The 14,845-nt window shown below is 39.9% G+C and overlaps 33 non-coding genes across 33 annotated transcripts; all 33 read right to left on the bottom strand.

Annotated features, from left to right (window-relative positions):
• Positions 1-873: 873 nt before the first annotated feature.
• Positions 874-956, bottom strand: TRNAL-UAA (transfer RNA leucine (anticodon UAA)). The gene has a single exon. It is a non-coding gene; the product is annotated as a tRNA-Leu (tRNA).
• A 141-nt stretch (positions 957-1,097) lies between these two features.
• TRNAL-UAA (transfer RNA leucine (anticodon UAA)) lies at positions 1,098-1,180 on the bottom strand. Its single transcript has one exon. It is a non-coding gene; the product is annotated as a tRNA-Leu (tRNA).
• Positions 1,181-1,321: 141 nt separating this feature from the next.
• Positions 1,322-1,404, bottom strand: TRNAL-UAA (transfer RNA leucine (anticodon UAA)). The gene has a single exon. It is a non-coding gene; the product is annotated as a tRNA-Leu (tRNA).
• A 141-nt stretch (positions 1,405-1,545) lies between these two features.
• TRNAL-UAA (transfer RNA leucine (anticodon UAA)) lies at positions 1,546-1,628 on the bottom strand. Its single transcript has one exon. It is a non-coding gene; the product is annotated as a tRNA-Leu (tRNA).
• Positions 1,629-1,769: 141 nt separating this feature from the next.
• TRNAL-UAA (transfer RNA leucine (anticodon UAA)) lies at positions 1,770-1,852 on the bottom strand. Its single transcript has one exon. It is a non-coding gene; the product is annotated as a tRNA-Leu (tRNA).
• A 1,083-nt stretch (positions 1,853-2,935) lies between these two features.
• Positions 2,936-3,018, bottom strand: TRNAL-UAA (transfer RNA leucine (anticodon UAA)). Its single transcript has one exon. It is a non-coding gene; the product is annotated as a tRNA-Leu (tRNA).
• Positions 3,019-3,159: 141 nt separating this feature from the next.
• TRNAL-UAA (transfer RNA leucine (anticodon UAA)) lies at positions 3,160-3,242 on the bottom strand. Its single transcript has one exon. It is a non-coding gene; the product is annotated as a tRNA-Leu (tRNA).
• A 141-nt stretch (positions 3,243-3,383) lies between these two features.
• Positions 3,384-3,466, bottom strand: TRNAL-UAA (transfer RNA leucine (anticodon UAA)). Its single transcript has one exon. It is a non-coding gene; the product is annotated as a tRNA-Leu (tRNA).
• A 141-nt stretch (positions 3,467-3,607) lies between these two features.
• On the bottom strand, positions 3,608-3,690 carry TRNAL-UAA (transfer RNA leucine (anticodon UAA)). Its single transcript has one exon. It is a non-coding gene; the product is annotated as a tRNA-Leu (tRNA).
• A 1,082-nt stretch (positions 3,691-4,772) lies between these two features.
• On the bottom strand, positions 4,773-4,855 carry TRNAL-UAA (transfer RNA leucine (anticodon UAA)). Its single transcript has one exon. It is a non-coding gene; the product is annotated as a tRNA-Leu (tRNA).
• A 141-nt stretch (positions 4,856-4,996) lies between these two features.
• On the bottom strand, positions 4,997-5,079 carry TRNAL-UAA (transfer RNA leucine (anticodon UAA)). The gene has a single exon. It is a non-coding gene; the product is annotated as a tRNA-Leu (tRNA).
• Positions 5,080-5,444: 365 nt separating this feature from the next.
• TRNAL-UAA (transfer RNA leucine (anticodon UAA)) lies at positions 5,445-5,527 on the bottom strand. The gene has a single exon. It is a non-coding gene; the product is annotated as a tRNA-Leu (tRNA).
• A 1,083-nt stretch (positions 5,528-6,610) lies between these two features.
• Positions 6,611-6,693, bottom strand: TRNAL-UAA (transfer RNA leucine (anticodon UAA)). The gene has a single exon. It is a non-coding gene; the product is annotated as a tRNA-Leu (tRNA).
• A 141-nt stretch (positions 6,694-6,834) lies between these two features.
• Positions 6,835-6,917, bottom strand: TRNAL-UAA (transfer RNA leucine (anticodon UAA)). The gene has a single exon. It is a non-coding gene; the product is annotated as a tRNA-Leu (tRNA).
• A 141-nt stretch (positions 6,918-7,058) lies between these two features.
• On the bottom strand, positions 7,059-7,141 carry TRNAL-UAA (transfer RNA leucine (anticodon UAA)). The gene has a single exon. It is a non-coding gene; the product is annotated as a tRNA-Leu (tRNA).
• A 141-nt stretch (positions 7,142-7,282) lies between these two features.
• TRNAL-UAA (transfer RNA leucine (anticodon UAA)) lies at positions 7,283-7,365 on the bottom strand. Its single transcript has one exon. It is a non-coding gene; the product is annotated as a tRNA-Leu (tRNA).
• A 141-nt stretch (positions 7,366-7,506) lies between these two features.
• TRNAL-UAA (transfer RNA leucine (anticodon UAA)) lies at positions 7,507-7,589 on the bottom strand. Its single transcript has one exon. It is a non-coding gene; the product is annotated as a tRNA-Leu (tRNA).
• A 141-nt stretch (positions 7,590-7,730) lies between these two features.
• On the bottom strand, positions 7,731-7,813 carry TRNAL-UAA (transfer RNA leucine (anticodon UAA)). The gene has a single exon. It is a non-coding gene; the product is annotated as a tRNA-Leu (tRNA).
• Positions 7,814-7,954: 141 nt separating this feature from the next.
• On the bottom strand, positions 7,955-8,037 carry TRNAL-UAA (transfer RNA leucine (anticodon UAA)). Its single transcript has one exon. It is a non-coding gene; the product is annotated as a tRNA-Leu (tRNA).
• A 1,083-nt stretch (positions 8,038-9,120) lies between these two features.
• On the bottom strand, positions 9,121-9,203 carry TRNAL-UAA (transfer RNA leucine (anticodon UAA)). The gene has a single exon. It is a non-coding gene; the product is annotated as a tRNA-Leu (tRNA).
• Positions 9,204-9,344: 141 nt separating this feature from the next.
• Positions 9,345-9,427, bottom strand: TRNAL-UAA (transfer RNA leucine (anticodon UAA)). Its single transcript has one exon. It is a non-coding gene; the product is annotated as a tRNA-Leu (tRNA).
• Positions 9,428-9,568: 141 nt separating this feature from the next.
• TRNAL-UAA (transfer RNA leucine (anticodon UAA)) lies at positions 9,569-9,651 on the bottom strand. The gene has a single exon. It is a non-coding gene; the product is annotated as a tRNA-Leu (tRNA).
• Positions 9,652-9,792: 141 nt separating this feature from the next.
• Positions 9,793-9,875, bottom strand: TRNAL-UAA (transfer RNA leucine (anticodon UAA)). Its single transcript has one exon. It is a non-coding gene; the product is annotated as a tRNA-Leu (tRNA).
• Positions 9,876-10,016: 141 nt separating this feature from the next.
• Positions 10,017-10,099, bottom strand: TRNAL-UAA (transfer RNA leucine (anticodon UAA)). The gene has a single exon. It is a non-coding gene; the product is annotated as a tRNA-Leu (tRNA).
• Positions 10,100-11,182: 1,083 nt separating this feature from the next.
• On the bottom strand, positions 11,183-11,265 carry TRNAL-UAA (transfer RNA leucine (anticodon UAA)). Its single transcript has one exon. It is a non-coding gene; the product is annotated as a tRNA-Leu (tRNA).
• A 141-nt stretch (positions 11,266-11,406) lies between these two features.
• TRNAL-UAA (transfer RNA leucine (anticodon UAA)) lies at positions 11,407-11,489 on the bottom strand. Its single transcript has one exon. It is a non-coding gene; the product is annotated as a tRNA-Leu (tRNA).
• Positions 11,490-11,630: 141 nt separating this feature from the next.
• TRNAL-UAA (transfer RNA leucine (anticodon UAA)) lies at positions 11,631-11,713 on the bottom strand. Its single transcript has one exon. It is a non-coding gene; the product is annotated as a tRNA-Leu (tRNA).
• Positions 11,714-11,854: 141 nt separating this feature from the next.
• TRNAL-UAA (transfer RNA leucine (anticodon UAA)) lies at positions 11,855-11,937 on the bottom strand. Its single transcript has one exon. It is a non-coding gene; the product is annotated as a tRNA-Leu (tRNA).
• Positions 11,938-12,078: 141 nt separating this feature from the next.
• Positions 12,079-12,161, bottom strand: TRNAL-UAA (transfer RNA leucine (anticodon UAA)). The gene has a single exon. It is a non-coding gene; the product is annotated as a tRNA-Leu (tRNA).
• Positions 12,162-13,235: 1,074 nt separating this feature from the next.
• Positions 13,236-13,318, bottom strand: TRNAL-UAA (transfer RNA leucine (anticodon UAA)). Its single transcript has one exon. It is a non-coding gene; the product is annotated as a tRNA-Leu (tRNA).
• Positions 13,319-13,459: 141 nt separating this feature from the next.
• TRNAL-UAA (transfer RNA leucine (anticodon UAA)) lies at positions 13,460-13,542 on the bottom strand. Its single transcript has one exon. It is a non-coding gene; the product is annotated as a tRNA-Leu (tRNA).
• Positions 13,543-13,683: 141 nt separating this feature from the next.
• On the bottom strand, positions 13,684-13,766 carry TRNAL-UAA (transfer RNA leucine (anticodon UAA)). The gene has a single exon. It is a non-coding gene; the product is annotated as a tRNA-Leu (tRNA).
• Positions 13,767-13,907: 141 nt separating this feature from the next.
• Positions 13,908-13,990, bottom strand: TRNAL-UAA (transfer RNA leucine (anticodon UAA)). The gene has a single exon. It is a non-coding gene; the product is annotated as a tRNA-Leu (tRNA).
• Between the last annotated feature and the right edge of the window lie 855 nt (positions 13,991-14,845).

Here is a 14,845-nt window from a genome sequence, read left to right as displayed (position 1 = left end):
GTCAGACAGTGTACACTTAGGCAGGTAGACTGAGAATGCATTAGATGCTGAATGATAAATCTAGTAAATCTTTATACTGTCCAGTCTAACTTGATACCACCTTTTAATTGGCCTAATTTGGGTCAACATTTTGCAACAGAACATTGGCCCATTTAAATTACGTCTCCTTTTCTGAAAAACCACGTGTCTACAAACTTGAAAACATTTTGAAATCCAACTAGATGCGACAATTTCCGTCAGTTATCGAACACAATGGAACCTCTCCAAAAGACTCTGGGGCATATTTGCTAATACTGCCTAATAGTAAAACATTGCAAACTTAGATGAGATCGTTTAAAACTGTCCCGGATTTATCAAACTGTCTAAAGCTGAATGATGAATTTGGAAAATCTTTAGAGTGTCTAGTCTAAGTTTACACCACCTATTTTTGCTCCAAAATTGTGCAGCAATGTTATGGTATATTGGGATGTATCTTAGGCCAAGCCCCTTTTCTATCAAGCCAAGCCCTCTTTTTCCTAAGCCATGCCCAACCTTTTCCAATTTTAATATATCCTGGTGGGTTCAAATCCCACTCTTGCTATTTTTACTTCTTTAAATAGGCAATGATAAAAGTGTTTCAGAATCTACGTAAGTGCATTAATACAGAATCTTCTACATCTCTGCGGCGGCACAATCACACTAATTTGGGAAAACTTCCACTAGGATTTCTTTTCTTTTGGTGAAGCTGCCGAAACTGCTTGGAATAATTGGGCGTTCTGACACTACATCTTGTCATGGAACATTGGTGATGAGGACACAGAAAGACTGTGTTACCTTAGAAGAAGATCTTGCTCCATTTAGAGAGTATTTCAAGAAGTCTGAAGTTAAAACTCATACCAGGAGTGGGGTTCTAACCCACGCGGATACATATCCATTGGATCTTAAGCCCAACGCCTTAACCACTCGGCCATCCTGGTGCGGCAGTTTGCTGAATGGGTGTGCCGACAAGCGGGTTACAGAAAGTGCGATTTTGTTCCAAAGATTTTGCTGAATACTTGCTAATACAACAAAGTCGATTTTGAGACACTCTCATCATTGCCATTTGAAACAAAAAGTATTACCAGGAGTGGGGTTTGAACCCACGCGGACATATATCCATTGGATCTTAAGTCCAACGCCTTAACCACTCGGCCATCCTGGTGCAACGTTTTGCTGGATGGGTGTGCCAACAAGCGGTTTACAGAAAGTGCGATTTTGTTCCAAAGTTTTTGCTGAATACATTCTAATACAACAAAGTTGATTGTGAGACATTCTCATCAGTGCCATTTGAAACAAAAAGCGTTACCAGGAGTGGGGTTTGAACCCACGCGGATATATATCCATTGGTTCTTAAGTCCAACGCCTTAACCACTCGGCCATCCTGGTGCAATGTTTTGCTGGATGGGTGTGCCAACAAGCGGTTTACAGAAATTGCGATTTTGTTCCAAAGATTTTGCTGAATACATGCTAATACAACAAAGTTGATTGTGAGACATTCTCATCAGTGCCATTTGAAACAAAAAGCGTTACCAGGAGTGGGGTTTGAACCCACGCGGATATATATCCATTGGATCTTAAGTCCAACGCCTTAACCACTCGGCCATCCTGGTGCAACGTTTTGCTGGATGGGTGTGCCAACAAGCGGTTTACAGAAAGTGCGATTTTGTTCCAAAGTTTTTGCTGAATACATTCTAATACAACAAAGTTGATTGTGAGACATTCTCATCAGTGCCATTTGAAACAAAAAGCGTTACCAGGAGTGGGGTTTGAACCCACGCGGATATATATCCATTGGATCTTAAGTCCAACGCCTTAACCACTCGGCCATCCTGGTGGGATGCCAAAAAAAAAATTGTTGCTCAGAATTGACATTTAATGCAAACGCAGCTCTAATTTTTTTTCTAAGTTTAGACTAGTGAAATTCGTTTTTTGATAGTCATTGTACAAAAGAAGTAGATCAGGCACCACATCAATTATAGCATTCACTTAAATTTCATGCAATAGTCTTGCATATTTTGCATATACAGTTTCAGAATTATTGCTAGTCAGATAGTGTACACTTAGGCAGGTAGACTGAGAATGCATTAGATGCTGAATGATAAATCGAGTGAATCTTTATCCTGTCCAGTCTAAGTTGATACCACCTTTTAATTGGCCTAATTTGGGTCAACATTTTGCAACAGAACATTGGCCCATTTAAATTACGTCTCCTTTTCTGAAAAACCACGTGTCTACAAACTTGAAAACATTTTGAAATCCAACTAGATGCGACAATTTCCGTCAGTTATCGAACACAATGGAACCTCTCCAAAAGACTCTGGGGCATATTTGCTAATACTGCCTAATAGTAAAACATTGCAAACTTAGATGAGATCGTTTAAAACTGTCCCGGATTTATCAAACTGTCTAAAGCTGAATGATGAATTTGGAAAATCTTTAGAGTGTCTAGTCTAAGTTTACACCACCTATTTTTGCTCCAAAATTGTGCAGCAATGTTATGGTATATTGGGATGTATCTTAGGCCAAGCCCCTTTTCTATCAAGCCAAGCCCTCTTTTTCCTAAGCCATGCCCAACCTTTTCCAATTTTAATATATCCTGGTGGGTTCAAATCCCACTCTTGCTAATTTTACTTCTTTCAATAGGCAATGATAAAAGTGTTTCAGAATCTACGTAAGTGCATTAATACAGAATCTTCTACATCTCTGCGGCGGCACAATCACACTAATTTGGGAAAACTTCCGCTAGGATTTCTTTTCTTTTGGTGAAGCTGCCAAAACTGCTTGGAATAATTGGGTGTTCTGACACTACATCTTGTCATGGAACATTGGTGATGAGGACACAGAAAGACTGTGTTACCTTAGAAGAAGATCTTGCTCCATTTAGAGAGTATTTCAAGAAGTCTGAAGTTAAAACTCATACCAAGAGTGGGGTTCAAACCCACGAGGATATATATTCATTGGATCTTAAGCCCAACGCCTTAACCACTCGGCCATCCTGGTGCGGCAGTTTGCTGAATGGGTGTGCCGACAAGCGGGTTACAGAAAGTGCGATTTTGTTCCAAAGATTTTGCTGAATACTTGCTAATACAACAAAGTCGATTTTGAGACACTCTCATCATTGCCATTTGAAACAAAAAGTATTACCAGGAGTGGGGTTTGAACCCACGCGGACATATATCCATTGGATCTTAAGTCCAACGCCTTAACCACTCGGCCATCCTGGTGCAACATTTTGCTGGATGGGTGTGCCAACAAGCGGTTTACAGAAAGTGCGATTTTGTTCCAAAGTTTTTGCTGAATACATGCTAATACAACAAAGTTGATTGTGAGACATTCTCATCAGTGCCATTTGAAACAAAAAGCGTTACCAGGAGTGGGGTTTGAACCCACGCAGATATATAACCATTGGATCTTAAGTCCAACACCTTGACCTTTCGGTCATCCTAGTGCAACGTTTTGCTGGATGGGTGTGCCAACAAGCGGTTTACAGAAAGTGCGATTTTGTTCCAAAGTTTTTGCTGAATACATTCTAATACAACAAAGTTGATTGTGAGACATTCTCATCAGTGCCATTTGAAACAAAAAGCGTTACCAGGAGTGGGGTTTCAACCCACGCGGATATATATCCATTGGATCTTAAGTCCAACGCCTTAACCACTCGGCCATCCTGGTGGGATGCCAAAAAAAAATTGTTGCTCAGAATTGACATTTAATGCAAACGCAGCTCTAATTTTTTTTCTAAGTTTAGACTAGTGAAATTCGTTTTTTGATAGTCATTGTACAAAAGAAGTAGATCAGGCACCACATCAATTATAGCATTCACTTAAATTTCATGCAATAGTCTTGCATATTTTGCATATACAGTTTCAGAATTATTGCTAGTCAGACAGTGTACACTTAGGCAGGTAGACTGAGAATGCATTAGATGCTGAATGATAAATCTAGTAAATCTTTATACTGTCCAGTCTAACTTGATACCACCTTTTAATTGGCCTAATTTGGGTCAACATTTTGCAACAGAACATTGGCCCATTTAAATTACGTCTCCTTTTCTGAAAAACCACGTGTCTACAAACTTGAAAACATTTTGAAATCCAACTAGATGCGACAATTTCCGTCAGTTATCGAACACAATGGAACCTCTCCAAAAGACTCTGGGGCATATTTGCTAATACTGCCTAATAGTAAAACATTGCAAACTTAGATGAGATCGTTTAAAACTGTCCCGGATTTATCAAACTGTCTAAAGCTGAATGATGAATTTGGAAAATCTTTAGAGTGTCTAGTCTAAGTTTACACCACCTATTTTTGCTCCAAAATTGTGCAGCAATGTTATGGTATATTGGGATGTATCTTAGGCCAAGCCCCTTTTCTATCAAGCCAAGCCCTCTTTTTCCTAAGCCACGCCCAACCTTTTCCAATTTTAATATATCCTGGTGGGTTCAAATCCCACTCTTGCTAATTTTACTTCTTTCAATAGGCAATGATAAAAGTGTTTCAGAATCTACGTAAGTGCATTAATACAGAATCTTCTACATCTCTGCGGCGGCACAATCACACTAATTTGGGAAAACTTCCGCTAGGATTTCTTTTCTTTTGGTGAAGCTGCCGAAACTGCTTGGAATAATTGGGCGTTCTGACACTACATCTTGTCATGGAACATTGGTGATGAGGACACAGAAAGACTGTGTTACCTTAGAAGAAGATCTTGCTCCATTTAGAGAGTATTTCAAGAAGTCTGAAGTTAAAACTCATACCAGGAGTGGGGTTCGAACCCACGCGGATACATATTCATTGGATCTTAAGCCCAACGCCTTAACCACTCGGCCATCCTGGTGCGGCAGTTTGCTGAATGGGTGTGCCGACAAGCGGGTTACAGAAAGTGCGATTTTGTTCCAAAGATTTTGCTGAATACTTGCTAATACAACAAAGTCGATTTTGAGACACTCTCATCATTGCCATTTGAAACAAAAAGTATTACCAGGAGTGGGGTTTGAACCCACGCGGACATATATCCATTGGATCTTAAGTCCAACGCCTTAACCACTCGGCCATCCTGGTGCAACGTTTTGATGGATGGGTGTGCCAACAAGCGGTTTACAGAAAGTGCGATTTTGTTCCAAAGTTTTTGCTGAATACATGCTAATACAACAAAGTTGATTGTGAGACATTCTCATCAGTGCCATTTGAAACAAAAAGCATTACCAGGAGTGGGGTTTGAACCCACGCAGATATATATACATTGGATCTTAAGTTCAACGCCTTAACCTCTCGGTCATCCTAGTGCAACGTTTTGCTGGATGGGTGTGCCAACAAGCGGTTTACAGAAAGTGCGATTTTGTTCCAAAGTTTTTGCTGAATACATTCTAATACAACAAAGTTGATTGTGAGACATTCTCATCAGTGCCATTTGAAACAAAAAGCGTTACCAGGAGTGGGGTTTGAACCCACGCGGATATATATCCATTGGATCTTAAGTCCAACGCCTAAACCACTCGGCCATCCTGGTGGGATGCCAAAAAAAAAATTGTTGCTCAGAATTGACATTTAATGCAAACGCAGCACTAATTTTTTTTCTAAGTTTAGACTAGTGAAATTCGTTTTTTGATAGTCATTGTACAAAAGAAGTAGATCAGGCACCACATCAATTATAGCATTCACTTAAATTTCATGCAATAGTCTTGCATATTTTGCATATACAGTTTCAGAATTATTGCTAGTCAGACAGTGTACACTTAGGCAGGTAGACTGAGAATGCACTAGATGCTGAATGATAAATCTAGTGAATCTTTATACTGTCCAGTCTAAGTTGATACCACCTTTTAATTGGCCTAATTTGGGTCAACATGTTGCAACAGAACATTGGCCCATTTAAATTACGTCCCCTTTTCTGAAAAACCACGTGTCTACAAACTTGAAAACATTTTGAAATCCAACTAGATGCGACAATTTCCGTCAGTTATCGAACACAATGGAACCTCTCCAAAAGACTCTGGGGCATATTTGCTAATACTGCCTAATAGTAAAACATTGCAAACTTAGATGAGATCGTTTAAAACTGTCCCGGATTTATCAAACTGTCTAAAGCTGAATGATGAATTTGGAAAATCTTTAGAGTGTCTAGTCTAAGTTTACACCACCTATTTTTGCTCCAAAATTGTGCAGCAATGTTATGGTATATTGGGATGTATCTTAGGCCAAGCCCCTTTTCTATCAAGCCAAGCCCTCTTTTTCCTAAGCCATGCCCAACCTTTTCCAATTTTAATATATCCTGGTGGGTTCAAATCCCACTCTTGCTAATTTTACTTCTTTCAATAGGCAATGATAAAAGTGTTTCAGAATCTACGTAAGTGCATTAATACAGAATCTTCTACATCTCTGCGGCGACACAATCACACTAATTTGGGAAAACTTCCGCTAGGATTTCTTTTCTTTTGGTGAAGCTGCCGAAACTGCTTGGAATAATTGGGCGTTCTGACACTACATCTTGTCATGGAACATTGGTGATGAGGACACAGAAAGACTGTGTTACCTTAGAAGAAGATCTTGCTCCATTTAGAGAGTATTTCAAGAAGTCTGAAGTTAAAACTCATACCAGGAGTGGGGTTCGAACCAACGTGGATACATATCCATTGGATCTTAAGCCCAATGCCTTAACCACTCGGCCATCCTGGTGCGGCAGTTTGCTGAATGGGTGTGCCGACAAGCGGGTTACAGAAAGTGCGATTTTGTTCCAAAGATTTTGCTGAATACTTGCTAATACAACAAAGTCGATTTTGAGACACTCTCATCATTGCCATTTGAAACAAAAAGTATTACCAGGAGTGGGGTTTGAACCCACGCGGACATATATCCATTGGATCTTAAGTCCAACGCCTTTACCACTCGGCCATCCTGGTGCAACGTTTTGCTGTATGGGTGTGCCAACAAGCGGTTTACAGAAAGTGCGATTTTGTTCCAAAGTTTTTGCTGAATACATGCTAATACAACAAAGTTGATTGTGAGACATTCTCATCAGTGCCTTTTGAAACAAAAAGCGTTACCAGGAGTGGGGTTTGAACCCACGCGGATATATATCCATTGGATCTTAAGTCCAACGCCTTAACCACTCGGCCATCCTGGTGCGGCAGTTTGCTGAATGGGTGTGCCGACAAGCGGGTTACAGAAAGTGCGATTTTGTTCCAAAGATTTTGCTGAATACTTGCTAATACAACAAAGTCGATTTTGAGACACTCTCATCATTGCCATTTGAAACAAAAATTATTACCAGGAGTGGGGTTTGAACCCACGCGGACATATATCCATTGGATCTTAAGTCCAACGCCTTAACCACTCGGCCATCCTGGTGCAACATTTTGCTGGATGGGTGTGCCAACAAGCGGTTTACAGAAAGTGCGATTTTGTTCCAAAGTTTTTGCTGAATACATTCTAATACAACAAAGTTGATTGTGAGACACTCTCATCATTGCCATTTGAAACAAAAAGTAATACCAGGAGTGGGGTTTGAACCCACGCGGACATATATCCATTGGATCTTAAGTCCAACGCCTTAACCACTCGGCCATCCTGGTGCAACGTTTTGCTGGATGGGTGTGCCAACAAGCGGTTTACAGAAAGTGCGATTTTGTTCCAAAGTTTTTGCTGAATACATGCTAATACAACAAAGTTGATTGTGAGACATTCTTATCAGTGCCATTTGAAACAAAAAGCTTTACCAGGAGTGGGGTTTGAACCAACGCGGATATATATCCATTGGATCTTAAGTCCAACGCCTTAACCACTCGGCCATCCTGGTGCAACGTTTTGCTGGATGGGTGTGCCAACAAGCGGTTTACAGAAAGTGCGATTTTGTTCCAAAGTTTTTGCTGAATACATTCTAATACAACAAAGTTGATTGTGAGACATTCTCATCAGTGCCATTTGAAACAAAAAGCGTTACCAGGAGTGGGGTTTGAACCCACGCGGATATATATCCATTGGATCTTAAGTCCAACGCCTTAACCACTCGGCCATCCTGGTGGGATGCCAAAAAAAAAATTGTTGCTCAGAATTGACATTTAATGCAAACGCAGCTCTAATTTTTTTTCTAAGTTTAGACTAGTGAAATTCGTTTTTTGATAGTCATTGTACAAAAGAAGTAGATCAGGCACCACATCAATTATAGCATTCACTTAAATTTCATGCAATAGTCTTGCATATTTTGCATATACAGTTTCAGAATTATTGCTAGTCAGACAGTGTACACTTAGGCAGGTAGACTGAGAATGCATTAGATGCTGAATGATAAATCTAGTGAATCTTTATCCTGTCCAGTCTAAGTTGATACCACCTTTTAATTGGCCTAATTTGGGTCAACATTTTGCAACAGAACATTGGCCCATTTAAATTACGTCTCCTTTTCTGAAAAACCACGTGTCTACAAACTTGAAAACATTTTGAAATCCAACTAGATGCGATAATTTCCGTCAGTTATCGAACACAATGGAACCTCTCCAAAAGACTCTGGGGCATATTTGCTAATACTGCCTAATAGTAAAACATTGCAAACTTAGATGAGATCGTTTAAAACTGTCCCGGATTTATCAAACTGTCTAAAGCTGAATGATGAATTTGGAAAATCTTTAGAGTGTCTAGTCTAAGTTTACACCACCTATTTTTGCTCCAAAATTGTGCAGCAATGTTATGGTATATTGGGATGTATCTTAGGCCAAGCCCCTTTTCTATCAAGCCAAGCCCTCTTTTTCCTAAGCCATGCCCAACCTTTTCCAATTTTAATATATCCTGGTGGGTTCAAATCCCACTCTTGCTAATTTTACTTCTTTCAATAGGCAATGATAAAAGTGTTTCAGAATCTACGTAAGTGCATTAATACAGAATCTTCTACATCTCTGCGGCGGCACAATCACACTAATTTGGGAAAACTTCCACTAGGATTTCTTTTCTTTTGGTGAAGCTGCCGAAACTGCTTGGAATAATTGGGCGTTCTGACACTACATCTTGTCATGGAACATTGGTGATGAGGACACAGAAAGACTGTGTTACCTTAGAAGAAGATCTTGCTCCATTTAGAGAGTATTTCAAGAAGTCTGAAGTTAAAACTCATACCAGGAGTGGGGTTCTAACCCACGCGGATACATATCCATTGGATCTTAAGCCCAACGCCTTAACCACTCGGCCATCCTGGTGCGGCAGTTTGCTGAATGGGTGTGCCGACAAGCGGGTTACAGAAAGTGCGATTTTGTTCCAAAGATTTTGCTGAATACTTGCTAATACAACAAAGTCGACTTTGAGACACTCTCATCATTGCCATTTGAAACAAAAAGTATTACCAGGAGTGGGGTTTGAACCCACGCGGACATATATCCATTGGATCTTAAGTCCAACGCCTTAACCACTCGGCCATCCTGGTGCAATGTTTTGCTGGATGGGTGTGCCAACAAGCGGTTTACAGAAAGTGCGATTTTGTTCCAAAGTTTTTGCTGAATACATTCTAATACAACAAAGTTGATTGTGAGACATTCTCATCAGTGCCATTTGAAACAAAAAGCGTTACCAGGAGTGGGGTTTGAACCCACGCGGATATATATCCATTGGTTCTTAAGTCCAACGCCTTAACCACTCGGCCATCCTGGTGCAATGTTTTGCTGGATGGGTGTGCCAACAAGCGGTTTACAGAAATTGCGATTTTGTTCCAAAGATTTTGCTGAATACATGCTAATACAACAAAGTTGATTGTGAGACATTCTCATCAGTGCCATTTGAAACAAAAAGCGTTACCAGGAGTGGGGTTTGAACCCACGCGGATATATATCCATTGGATCTTAAGTCCAACGCCTTAACCACTCGGCCATCCTGGTGCAACGTTTTGCTGGATGGGTGTGCCAACAAGCGGTTTACAGAAAGTGCGATTTTGTTCCAAAGTTTTTGCTGAATACATTCTAATACAACAAAATTGATTGTGAGACATTCTCATCAGTGCCATTTGAAACAAAAAGCGTTACCAGGAGTGGGGTTTGAACCCACGCGGATATATATCCATTGGATCTTAAGCCCAACGCCTTAACCACTCGGCCATCCTGGTGGGATGCCAAAAAAAAAATTGTTGCTCAGAATTGACATTTAATGCAAACGCAGCTCTAATTTTTTTTCTAAGTTTAGACTAGTGAAATTCGTTTTTTGATAGTCATTGTACAAAAGAAGTAGATCAGGCACCACATCAATTATAGCATTCACTTAAATTTCATGCAATAGTCTTGCATATTTTGCATATACAGTTTCAGAATTATTGCTAGTCAGATAGTGTACACTTAGGCAGGTAGACTGAGAATGCATTAGATGCTGAATGATAAATCGAGTGAATCTTTATCCTGTCCAGTCTAAGTTGATACCACCTTTTAATTGGCCTAATTTGGGTCAACATTTTGCAACAGAACATTGGCCCATTTAAATTACGTCTCCTTTTCTGAAAAACCACGTGTCTACAAACTTGAAAACATTTTGAAATCCAACTAGATGCGACAATTTCCGTCAGTTATCGAACACAATGGAACCTCTCCAAAAGACTCTGGGGCATATTTGCTAATACTGCCTAATAGTAAAACATTGCAAACTTAGATGAGATCGTTTAAAACTGTCCCGGATTTATCAAACTGTCTAAAGCTGAATGATGAATTTGGAAAATCTTTAGAGTGTCTAGTCTAAGTTTACACCACCTATTTTTGCTCCAAAATTGTGCAGCAATGTTATGGTATATTGGGATGTATCTTAGGCCAAGCCCCTTTTCTATCAAGCCAAGCCCTCTTTTTCCTAAGCCATGCCCAACCTTTTCCAATTTTAATATATCCTGGTGGGTTCAAATCCCACTCTTGCTAATTTTACTTCTTTCAATAGGCAATGATAAAAGTGTTTCAGAATCTACGTAAGTGCATTAATACAGAATCTTCTACATCTCTGCGGCGGCACAATCACACTAATTTGGGAAAACTTCCGCTAGGATTTCTTTTCTTTTGGTGAAGCTGCCGAAACTGCTTGGAATAATTGGGTGTTCTGACACTACATCTTGTCATGGAACATTGGTGATGAGGACACAGAAAGACTGTGTTACCTTAGAAGAAGATCTTGCTCCATTTAGAGAGTATTTCAAGAAGTCTGAAGTTAAAACTCATACCAAGAGTGGGGTTCAAACCCACGAGGATATATATTCATTGGATCTTAAGCCCAACGCCTTAACCACTCGGCCATCCTGGTGCGGCAGTTTGCTGAATGGGTGTGCCGACAAGCGGGTTACAGAAAGTGCGATTTTGTTCCAAAGATTTTGCTGAATACTTGCTAATACAACAAAGTCGATTTTGAGACACTCTCATCATTGCCATTTGAAACAAAAAGTATTACCAGGAGTGGGGTTTGAACCCACGCGGACATATATCCATTGGATCTTAAGTCCAACGCCTTAACCACTCGGCCATCCTGGTGCAACATTTTGCTGGATGGGTGTGCCAACAAGCGGTTTACAGAAAGTGCGATTTTGTTCCAAAGTTTTTGCTGAATACATGCTAATACAACAAAGTTGATTGTGAGACATTCTCATCAGTGCCATTTGAAACAAAAAGCGTTACCAGGAGTGGGGTTTGAACCCACGCAGATATATAACCATTGGATCTTAAGTCCAACACCTTGACCTCTCGGTCATCCTAGTGCAACGTTTTGCTGGATGGGTGTGCCAACAAGCGGTTTACAGAAAGTGCGATTTTGTTCCAAAGTTTTTGCTGAATACATTCTAATACAACAAAGTTGATTGTGAGACATTCTCATCAGTGCCATTTGAAACAAAAAGCGTTACCAGGAGTGGGGTTTGAACCCACGCGGATATATATCCATTGGATCTTAAGTCCAACGCCTTAACCACTCGGCCATCCTGGTGCAAGGTTTTGCTGCATGGGTGTGCCAACAAGCGGTTTTCAGAAAGTGCGATTTTGTTCCAAAGTTTTTGCTGAATACATGCTAATACAACAAAGTTGATTGTGAGACATTCTCATCAGTGCCATTTGAAACAAAAAGCGTTACCAGGAGTGGGGTTTGAACCCACGCGGATATATATCCATTGGATCTTAAGTCCAACGCCTTAACCACTCGGCCATCCTGGTGGGATGCCAAAAAAAAAATTGTTGCTCAGAATTGACATTTAATGCAAACGCAGCACTAATTTTTTTTCTAAGTTTAGACTAGTGAAATTCGTTTTTTGATAGTCATTGTACAAAAGAAGTAGATCAGGCACCACATCAATTATAGCATTCACTTAAATTTCATGCAATAGTCTTGCATATTTTGCATATACAGTTACAGAATTATTGCTAGTCAGACAGTGTACACTTAGGCAGGTAGACTGAGAATGCACTAGATGCTGAATGATAAATCTAGTGAATCTTTATACTGTCCAGTCTAAGTTGATACCACCTTTTAATTGGCCTAATTTGGGTCAACATGTTGCAACAGAACATTGGCCCATTTAAATTACGTCTCCTTTTCTGAAAAACCACGTGTCTACAAACTTGAAAACATTTTGAAATCCAACTAGATGCGACAATTTCCGTCAGTTATCGAACACAATGGAACCTCTCCAAAAGACTCTGGGGCATATTTGCTAATACTGCCTAATAGTAAAACATTGCAAACTTAGATGAGATCGTTTAAAACTGTCCCGGATTTATCAAACTGTCTAAAGCTGAATGATGAATTTGGAAAATCTTTAGGGTGTCTAGTCTAAGTTTACACCACCTATTTTTGCTCCAAAATTGTGCAGCAATGTTATGGTATATTGGGATGTATCTTAGGCCAAGCCCCTTTTCTATCAAGCCAAGCCCTCTTTTTCCTAAGCCATGCCCAACCTTTTCCAATTTTAATATATCCTGGTGGGTTCAAATCCCACTCTAGCTAATTTTACTTCTTTCAATAGGCAATGATAAAAGTGTTTCAGAATCTACGTAAGTGCATTAATACAGAATCTTCTACATCTCTGCGGCGGCACAATCACACTAATTTGGGAAAACTTCCGCTAGGATTTCTTTTCTTTTGGTGAAGCTGCCTGGAATAATTGGGCGTTCTGACACTACATCTTGTCATGGAACATTGGTGATGAGGACACAGAAAGACTGTGTTACCTTAGAAGAAGATCTTGCTCCATTTAGAGAGTATTTCAAGAAGTCTGAAGTTAAAACTCATACCAGGAGTGGGGTTCGAACCCACGCGGATACATATCCATTGGATCTTAAGCCCAACGCCTTAACCACTCGGCCATCCTGGTGCAGCAGTGTGCTGAATGGGTGTGCCGACAAGCGGGTTACAGAAAGTGCGATTTTGTTCCAAAGATTTTGCTGAATACTTGCTAATACAACAAAGTCGATTTTGAGACACTCTCATCATTGCCATTTGAAACAAAAAGTATTACCAGGAGTGGGGTTTGAACCCACGCGGACATATATCCATTGGATCTTAAGTCCAACGCCTTAACCACTCGGCCATCCTGGTGCAACGTTTTGCTGGATGGGTGTGCCAACAAGCGGTTTACAGAAAGTGCGATTTTGTTCCAAAGTTTTTGCTGAATACATGCTAATACAACAAAGTTGATTGTGAGACATTCTCATCAGTGCCATTTGAAACAAAAAGCGTTACAAGGAGTGGGGTTTGAACCCACGCGGATATATATCCATTGGATCTTAAGTCCAACGCCTTAACCACTCGGCCATCCTGGTGCAAAATTTTGCTGGATGGGTGTGCCAACAAGCGGTTTACAGAAAGTGCGATTTTGTTCCAAAGTTTTTGCTGAATACATTCTAATACAACAAAGTTGATTGTGAGACATTCTCATCAGTGCCATTTGAAACAAAAAGCGTTACCAGGAGTGGGGTTTGAACCCACGCGGATATATATCCATTGGATCTTAAGTCCAACGCCTTAACCACTCGGCCATCCTGGTGGGATGCCAAAAAAAAAATTGTTGCTCAGAATTGACATTTAATGCAAACGCAGCTCTAATTTTTTTTCTAAGTTTAGACTAGTGAAATTCGTTTTTTGATAGTCATTGTACAAAAGAAGTAGATCAGGCACCACATCAATTATAGCATTCACTTAAATTTCATGCAATAGTCTTGCATATTTTGCATATACAGTTTCAGAATTATTGCTAGTCAGACAGTGTACACTTAGGCAGGTAGACTGAGAATGCATTAGATGCTGAATGATAAATCTAGTGAATCTTTATCCTGTCCAGTCTAAGTTGATACCACCTTTTAATTGGCCTAATTTGGGTCAACATTTTGCAACAGAACATTGGCCCATTTAAATTACGTCTCCTTTTCTGAAAAACCACGTGTCTACAAACTTGAAAACATTTTGAAATCCAACTAGATGCGATAATTTCCGTCAGTTATCGAACACAATGGAACCTCTCCAAAAGACTCTGGGGCATATTTGCTAATACTGCCTAATAGTAAAACATTGCAAACTTAGATGAGATCGTTTAAAACTGTCCCGGATTTATCAAACTGTCTAAAGCTGAATGATGAATTTGGAAAATCTTTAGAGTGTCTAGTCTAAGTTTACACCACCTATTTTTGCTCCAAAATTGTGCAGCAATGTTATGGTATATTGGGATGTATCTTAGGCCAAGCCCCTTTTCTATCAAGCCAAGCCCTCTTTTTCCTAAGCCATGCCCAACCTTTTCCAATTTTAATATATCCTGGTGGGTTCAAATCCCACTCTTGCTAATTTTACTTCTTTCAATAGGCAATGATAAAAGTGTTTCAGAATCTACGTAAGTGCATTAATACAG

This window comes from Leptodactylus fuscus, chromosome 3 (genome assembly GCF_031893055.1).
Source record: "Leptodactylus fuscus isolate aLepFus1 chromosome 3, aLepFus1.hap2, whole genome shotgun sequence".
Lineage (NCBI taxonomy): Eukaryota > Metazoa > Chordata > Amphibia > Anura > Leptodactylidae > Leptodactylus > Leptodactylus fuscus.
This window is presented reverse-complemented; position numbering and strand designations above follow the sequence as displayed.